This window comes from Bombus impatiens, unplaced genomic scaffold (genome assembly GCF_000188095.3).
Source record: "Bombus impatiens unplaced genomic scaffold, BIMP_2.2 scf_0899, whole genome shotgun sequence".
Taxonomy (NCBI): Eukaryota; Metazoa; Arthropoda; class Insecta; order Hymenoptera; family Apidae; genus Bombus; species Bombus impatiens.
This window is the reverse complement of record NT_177318.1, coordinates 1,176,524-1,185,555: the sequence shown is the minus strand read 5'-3', so window position 1 is coordinate 1,185,555 and position 9,032 is coordinate 1,176,524. Positions and strand designations below refer to the sequence as shown.

The window sequence follows — 9,032 nt, the reverse complement described above, 5'->3', positions numbered from 1 at the left end:
CAACAGCCAGAGCCCAAGCGAAAGGAAATCCAAAGGAAAGGGTAGCCGGAGAGCGCGCGCACGCCAGCCTATTTACTCTCGTCGCGCACAAAGAGCCGCACATAATGCGCGATTTATGCGCCACGTGTTTCTATGCTTCCACGTCCATTGTGCGTTTGTACTTTATCGACCAGCGTTTCGGCGTTCGTTCCTCGAGAAACGAGGAAGGCGAGAGCGGCAGAGAATAAGGAGAGAACTAGGAAAGAGGGAAAAGGAAAGGGGTAATTATTGGTGGACAAAGGAAATTTTATTTTTCGATGGTAATTGTCGTACCAAAGTAAAGAGACTGGACGTTAGAATCGATGAAATGGGTTTTGATTTTTGGCTATTTTTTTCTTTTTTTTTTTTTCTTTTTGAAGATGTAATGGGAGTTCGAATCTTGTAATTTAGGAGGTTTTTTAAGTTTGGTATTTTACGTGGAGACTAAATAATCCTTTAAGTTACTGAATACTGAAATTGAGTTTGAAAGGAATAGATGGTTTATAGGTAGTTTATTATAGAATTTTCAATCTTGTAAGTTTCGAGTTTGAATCGTCCCGTAAGTTACTGCAATACGAAGGATATTTTTAACTTTTCAAAATCTTTGTCATGACGTCCACAATTTTATGATTTTTGATTAAATATGCTTCTTCCGCGATGTCAGCATGCATAGATACATTTATAAGGATTATGTAACATAACGACTAGACTTATTGTTTAAAAAAATTAATGTGTATTCTTTTGTTCTTTTATTCTGCTGGAAAAAGTCAAACACGGCCAAAGATCGTGCTACGCACCTCTCAATTATCATCAGAAAATTTCATTTTCGTCTAAAATTCCTGGAACATATAAAAGAACGATATCGAACAAAGAGAAACAAACTGTACACGAATAACGAAGAATTAAACAAACAAAGACATACGTTCGATCACATCGTGCAATATCACACTTCGTCATCTTTTACTTCGAAACTTTTGATAATGATTCTCTCTTTGTCGACGTGAATGATGTTATAGCGTTCTAAATAAGGTGTTGTTCAGCGGGGCTGAACGAACGAGACGATATTGCGCCATGTTTTAATTTGCTCTACAACACGATGCGTAACGTCTTTGTTGCAAGAAGAGATATACGCGGTTCCATTTGGCTGAACAGAGTTAAGCGATGGCCAATGGATATTTAATCGAGCATCGTTTAAATAGATTTTGCGGCATTGTTTACGCCGACCTGGGATATTTGATACTTCATTAATCCCGCTGCAGATCTATTCAATTATGGTAATACAAAATCGTAGCGGTTTTGGGTATTGTGTATTATCTGACTCTCTCGATGAATTTCAGTCGCTGATATCGCTTTTGCGGTATCATATCGTAGACATGAAACTGGATGACGTTGAACGTGTCCAATCGGAATATGCATAAAATTCAAGAACAGATGATAAATTTTGTTTTCTTTTTATTTTCCAGGCGGATGTAGAAACATACGATAAGAATCGTTCTTTTGAAATCTAGATACTAGAAACCGAATTTTTTTTATAGTTCTTCTTTGTCAATTACAAAACTAATTATAGATTTGCTATTTAATATTGTACGATTAATGGTAAACAATTTAGAAGTCTTAGAAATACCTATCTTTCCTAATGTTAACATACCTTAGAAATAGAGTCGTATCTTTTCCTTCAATTTCAGAGATTCTTCGCAACGAGTTTTGAAACATTACGTATATATCTAAGTATACATAAAATTGGAGTACTCGTTTGATTTAAAAAATATCTTCTTCTGCTAAAAATGTTTCGGCATATTTCCAAGAAAGAAATATTTTGCACGTTCCACGTGCATTCTCGACCATGTTTCAAACTTTACCAATGCAATCGCTATCGTCGTATCTCGTAGCATCATTAAACGAAATATAGGATCGTTCCATACAACGCGCATAATATATTCATCAAAAATGTTCACAGCAAGTATTCAAATATTTCCACGAGTCACCACCCTATACATTTTATATTTCCAATCGCAGAGCATGCTGCAAAAAGCGAACTTAAAAAATCACTTTCGTCACGAGTCTTACTGCAACGAATTTCGAAATCAGCAAACCAAACGGAAATCACTTACAGACGTACCCTTGGTACACGAATACTCTGTCCCACGGGATGTTTATCATGCAGAGAGCGTCGCGTCGATGGGCAGCAAGAACGAGTCCGCGTTTCACAGCCGTCGATCGCAGCGGGGACGCGAATCGCGGCGCTGATTCCGACAAAAGCCGGCCTCGTAAAGTCGATTCGCGCGGACGCACAGGTGAAACCGTCCGACAAGCAAAAGCAACAGCAGCCAACGACAACAACAGCAACGACAACAACGTCATGGCGGTGTTCGCCTGTAACACGTGAACCGCGGTGGCACAGGCTCTCTTTCGAAACGCTTTAACGCAGCAACGGCCGCCCGCGGTGCGGTCCTTTGTCGTGGCGCACCGACGACCGCTGCAATGAGACATAAATTGCAATTAGCACCGGCGTATCTGCAACGCGTCCACAGGCCCAACTCCCTTCTTGCAAGCGTGTCGCTAGTTCGATCGAACGACACGTTTTCCATCCACGGATAGATCACCTCCATGATGGAAAAAGGTATAAGATAGTTATTTAATATAGAAGAGGCAGCTGCAATGGTATTGACCTTGACACATACTGCTGGCCATAAGTATTACGGATACCTACTGATATCTGAGCCGTTTATTTCAGAGAGATACAATCGATGAAATTATAATTTAAGATAAGCATCAACGAAGTACTGTGACAGAAAAATTTTTAAAATTCTAGAAATAAATTGAATACGTTTCACTGCTTTCGTTTTCATGCTATCTTATTATAACGCTGTCGTTTCCTTTGCGACTTGTGCGTGTTATAAAATATTATTTCTTCGAATTTTTCATTAAATATAACGAGTTCGATAGGATATCAGGCGACTGCAAAAATGTAAATCTACACAGGCATCCTATTTATATGTGCAAATTTTACAGAGTCATTAACAATTTCCAAATAATCAACGTTTAGGAAAAGATCAACGGCGGTACAATGTCGTAATCGTATCTACAGACGCAAAACTCTCTCTCTCTCTCTCTCTCTCTCTGTCTTTTCTCTGTTGAAGTTCACTTAATTCATAAACTAATGATACGAAAAACACCATGTAATAACCCGAAGCCCCGATAAATATCATCGTCTCGCGAACTATCACACGAGAGCACAGATAACTGCTTGAAACAAAAACATTTAAGAACGAAGTATCGATACTCTATAATACCAAGAATCTATAAGAGAATTCCACAAATCGGTCGCAGTATACTGCGATACTTCACGACGACAGGAGCGAGGAACAAAGAAGAAACAGAAACGTGTCCGTGTGGAGGCCGTCGCATTACGGAAAGACAATGAAAAGAAAATGCCGCGGAGTTCTTGTTAAGCCGAGCTATTATCGTTAATTAAATAGCGCCTTCGCTATCTCGGCTCACGTCCCGTCGCCGTGCCCGTGGCATTAAGCCCGTATGACACCGTAAAGACTTTAAGTCGCTGCTCGTTATCGGAGGAATGACAGACGCGTCCGTGCGCCAAGGAAAGGACAGGCCTGCGATCTCCATTCCGGAGCCATCGTGTTATCCGCGATCGCTAAACCGTTCACGAGAAGGAAATAAAGAGCAGCGTAATGTGTACGTGTGTGCAACAGAACCTTTTCTCGAACTTTAGATCCTTTAGGGAATTTTTAGTTCGCTCGAATAACTGCGATCCATTTTGTTGTTACGGATTCCTAAATCGAGTCGACGGGAAATGTTTCTATCTTGATCTTCTTAGGTCTGCCAGGATATCTACATCTACTTGCTTAGACTCCGTGAACAGTTTTAAGTGGATATTTTTTTGACAATTTTTGTTGCGTAAATGGTCTGTATTTGTATATTGTATGTGCGATATTTATGCAAATTCGTACTTTTGCAGACGTGACTGAAGAAAGATAGAATCTAAGCAGAGAATTATTGAGATATTAAAATGAATACTGACTATACTTTGGATATTTTATATGCCCGTTGGCATGTTTGATACGTTTTGCAGCTTTAAAATTTTGCAACTGTATTAAATGCAATGCGTGTTTCCCGGAAATGTTAATATGCTGCCAAATGTCTGACCGTGAAGTCCTTTTCTACTTAATAGAACATTCATGAATTCTTCGACTCTGAGTCGTGGAAATGATACAAAAACAAGATCGAAAAAATTGTTGTTTTTTCTTTAATAAATATTTTTCTAAAAAATTATTTGTTATATAAAAATTATGTAATAAAATGGGAAGTGATATTATTACATAATAATACTAGTACGATATCTAGAAAATGAGACAGAATGATAAAAAGTATGTTGCTAAACCCTGGTAACGATAAACCGGTAGTATTGAAATAATAAATATAGAAAGTTTATTAAAACGGCTCGATTTAGATGCAATTCTAGGATTTTTAAAAATATTGCACAGTTCCTGCATGAAAACAAGAGTAAATATGTCTTTATCTATCAAATGTTTGAACTAGATGTTCTATGCATATATTCTTACACAAGTGATTACATATTAAACTCTTCAATCAGTATTTCAACGTCATTCTACGCAAAGTGCAATAGACATCTGCATGTTGTTTATACAGAACGCTTTAGCTACAATTTCCAAGATTCACATTCCCTTGTACATATTTCATTATACAGGGTCATTGGTAACTGGTGGTACAGGCGGAAAGGAGGTGATTCTACGCGAAAAAAAGTCGAAAATATAGAATAAAAAAATTTTTTTTTTATTTTTTTTTAAATCTACAGTGAGATCCGTTATAACGAGACGTGATAAAGTGCACGCGTACCGAGCGAACATTCAAAGTCGATTTTCTCGAAAACAAAGCTTCAAACGAAAAATTTTTATTCTATATTTTCGACTTCTTTTTTCGCGTAGAATCCCCCCCTTTCCGCTTGTACCGCCAGTTACCAATGACCCTGTATATTTCATACATTATACATAATTCCGCTTGTACATATTCATTCGTGTAAGAAGCAAACAAGAATTTGACTAATTTACACGAAGATAAAAAGATAATCGCTGGAGGAAATAAAAATATCAATCAACATAGTGAATATTAATTTCTTGAATATTGAAAAGTCTGACAAAAAATTAACGCAATTGATTTTTGAAGCGAGAGAAAGACCTGATAGAAACTGAAAGAATATCGGGTACATCCATTCTATGGTTGTGTCGTACTGCACTCGATTTTAGAAATTTAATTTAATTAACGTTTGCGGAAAAAAGAAAATAGCTGTTATGAACTGATAGAGGATATATTCGCTGTGATCAACGAGGAATGTTAATTCCATGGTTATGTTGCAAGGTACGCAGTTTTGAAAAACTTGGCACGTCCATTCGTGTGCCTCCACGATTGACATTTAAATCGCTACTTGTCATCGATAGAATGACCGGCACGATCGAACGCGCACGCGTAGAGAGCTACCGATTTCCATGGGAGATGTCTCCGTTTACAAATGAGGATCATTAAAATCCAAGTAACCCGCGAAGTACGACGCATGGAATTGTAAATGCTCGTCGTTAAACATCGCTGGCCAACTATTAGCCAAGATTTTGTTCGAGCTGCTTGCCAAAGAATTACGCTCGTCAATTTTTTCTTAATCACTTGTTTTATGTACGTGTATACTGAACAATGAAACTAATCGTTCATTTTATCGACAACAAATCATTTGACTCTGTGTCATAACAAAATTCAACACTGATTTATTCAAAGATGTATAAATATGTACATATCTTCAATGCTTCATGTGACTTTAAAAAATGAATCATATTATATTGTGATTACTTATGCATATATGGGATATTCAAAGATATAAAATACACATAACGAATGTACATAATAAAAATATATAATAAGATATACGAAATATATGAAATATCAAAAGCATAGTACCTACTCATTATGATATTCAGCGACTGAAACAAATTCTTGCGCAAGTTGCGTTTCTCTAATTATGTTTATAAAAGTGTAAATTTGCAGTTTAGTCATCCAGCCAGTCATTTGTCTTTTCTAACAACGTATAAAATAATTTTTGATAAAACATAATAACGGGAGTGTTGCATTTTCAATCGCATAATTTTCAATAATTCCAGATTTTAATCAATCGCATTGTTTCGAATAAAATTACAGATTATTCGAACCCAAAGACAAATAATATTCTAGGATATTAGATTTTGTTAAAAGATTTCAAACAGAATAAAAAGAATGGAACACAACGGTCTGCATAAAAGATATTCGATAGAAGCTTTCTATCGAAGGAAAGAAGAAACGTAATGTTTTAGTTTTCGATGGAAACGTCGCTGCCTCTGAACATAATAATTCGTCTCGTCGTGACGTGTCGTTTTCAAACCTCCGTTCTATCTACGATCGCAGAAAGTGAAGGTTTCGAACTGGTATTCTGCGAATACCGCAACGAGATAAAGTGGCTTCGAGAAAGGCAAACAATTTTCTCGCAGCGGCGTTGCCTTAAATCCCGCGGAATTTTATTCCGCTTATCGTGGTTCGTTGCAGAACGATTCAGATCGGTCGATTAGAGTGGTTGTTGGCGAGCGTGTTCTTGATTCGCATGAACGCGATCGAACCACTCATGTGGATTCAATAATTCAAAACATCGATGTTTGATCGACGTACGTATGATCAGATGAATTGTATCTGTAAGAAAGTCTTGTCTTTTAAATAATTTCCGAGTTTAAAAATATCTAATGATGACTTTCTATCTTTATTAAAATTTACCATATTTCTTATACGTTTTATTAGATGTTTATTTAGGTTTGTAAATTTTCAAATGAATTATATGTACTCTATTTACATTTACAATCGTAAATGTTATAAATTTAATTTATCATTGATCGATTAAATCCGATTAAATGTCGAAGAAATATTTGGTTTACCTATTGTTGAATAGTAAGTTTCTAAAGATCGTCGATTATTATTTGTCTTAATGTTACATTTTTAATAATCCTTTGATATGACAAATTAAAAATTCTTTATCTCGATGTCAATTAGTCTCTGTGAGACGTCCAATCTCCCATTAGATTTGCACTATTATATCAGAATTGAAGTTATGAATCATCGCTCGTTAGTTTCAATCAGCATTGTTATCCAAGAGACAACGTCTCATTACTGAAAATTGTCCTAGAAAGAGCCTAATTTAGAGCATAGAAAATATGTGCTGGTTTCGTTCGTATACTTCTATGAGCCATATAAACAATGTAAATCGGTAAATTTATACAATTCAAAGAAAGTTCTACATTCAGCATACTGGAAATTTATCTAATGATTTTAAGTCTAATAACGTTAAGCCTAACGTTGTTAATAATTTGTAATATTCTAAAAAAAAAAGATTCTCTGTTTGTCGTTAATAGGAATAATTTGAATAATTTACATAATTTGAAAATAAAAATCTTACATTCGTCGTAGTTAAAATTTATGCGAAAATTATTGTTTGAATATGGTAATCGTTATACGATAAATTTAATAACTCGTTAATAATTCGGAATATTGTTAACAACTTGTAATATTCCCAAAGAACACGTTCGACGAAAAGAATTCTCCTCTTCGGTATTAGCATTGAATACATTGGTACATTACAGAACTGAATACCCCTTGATGCAAACGCGAGTCGAATCGATTTAAGCGAGATATCGATGACTCATCAGTCGGCAAACATATCGTGTAACATTTCCACTATTGTACAGAGCAAAAGATTTTGACATGGTTGATAGCAATTCGTGATTATGGAACCGCCAATGATACCTTAACTTAGTTAGTCACAGCTTTCAGATCGAGATTTATAAACGTCACTTGAGTGGCACGTGACATTTAAAGTATCGGAACGTGTGTCGATTTTTACGAATATAGAGTAGCAAGTGTCAATTGCCGTTTAAACGGCATCCATGTATATTTTTCCTTTAACGTTATGACCTGTTATGCTGTTAACGACACCTTCATATCGTACGTTTTCCTGTCAGATTAAACCGTGACGAGGTTCATTCGAAATCTTTCCCTCGTAGACGATACAAACAGTCCTGACATGCACTTGAATTCATTTATAATGATCACATTTGAAATACCATTGCAATTACGAAAACGTTTAGAAAGTAAATAAGTACAATTACAAATATTAACATCGAACAAACTTCTTTCGCTTTGATTAGTACTTGTAGAAAACTATGATTTTCCCATCTATCCATGTAAGTACACGATATACTTCCCTTGGCGTTTATCACGCCACTAACGACGATTCGAATAGCCTGAATTTCAAATAGATCGCTTAAAATCTTAGCGAATTACAAGCCAAATTACTTAACTTGACTCTAATAACCCTACCTTACCTACTTTAACAAAATCAGCCTGAAAAGGACCACTTAGCTTTATTTAGCGTACAAAAAAAAAAAAAAAAAAAATAGAAAAAAGACACCAGTGAGTCGTCATCTCCAAAGGATTTCCATAATCCGATTATTATCATCGAGAGAGGAACAGAAAGAGAGAGAAAGAGAAAGAGAGAGAGTAGAGCAGAACAGATCGAGCAGCCAGATTTCGCGGGAGGTCGAAAACGATCTTTCGTGTCGGGGACATTTGGATTTTTCCAGTTAGTACGGTATCGTACCAGGTACACCAGGTACCGTAACACGTTCCTCGTCTCGTCATATCGTGGAAGAACAAAGTCGAGCAGTCTCTTCGTTCGACTCCTCCTAGTCGAAGTCGACAGAAAAAGACACCGGTTGGTGGAGCGATAGCGACGGCAGCAACGCTCCAGCAACCAAAGGGCAGGGAGGAATGGTATTTCATATTTTACGGTCGACCGTGCAGGAAGCAGCCCGGCTCACGAACTGGACAGTGCTCCTAGCTTTGATGGGGGACACAACATCGTCTTCGGCCTCTCGAGGATCACGATTCGGTGACGTGTGGCCGGCCCGCTA

The 9,032-nt window shown here is 36.7% G+C and overlaps 1 protein-coding gene and 1 long non-coding RNA gene across 2 annotated transcripts in view; both read left to right on the top strand.

Annotated features, from left to right (window-relative positions):
- LOC100742801 (UPF0489 protein C5orf22 homolog) overlaps positions 1-9,032 on the top strand; it is a 432,798-nt gene that overhangs the window by 83,464 nt on the left and 340,302 nt on the right. The window lies entirely within an intron of this gene.
- Positions 1,820-4,306, top strand: LOC117152254. The gene is made up of 2 exons (XR_004462574.1): positions 1,820-3,936; positions 3,998-4,306. It is a non-coding gene; the product is annotated as an uncharacterized LOC117152254 (long non-coding RNA).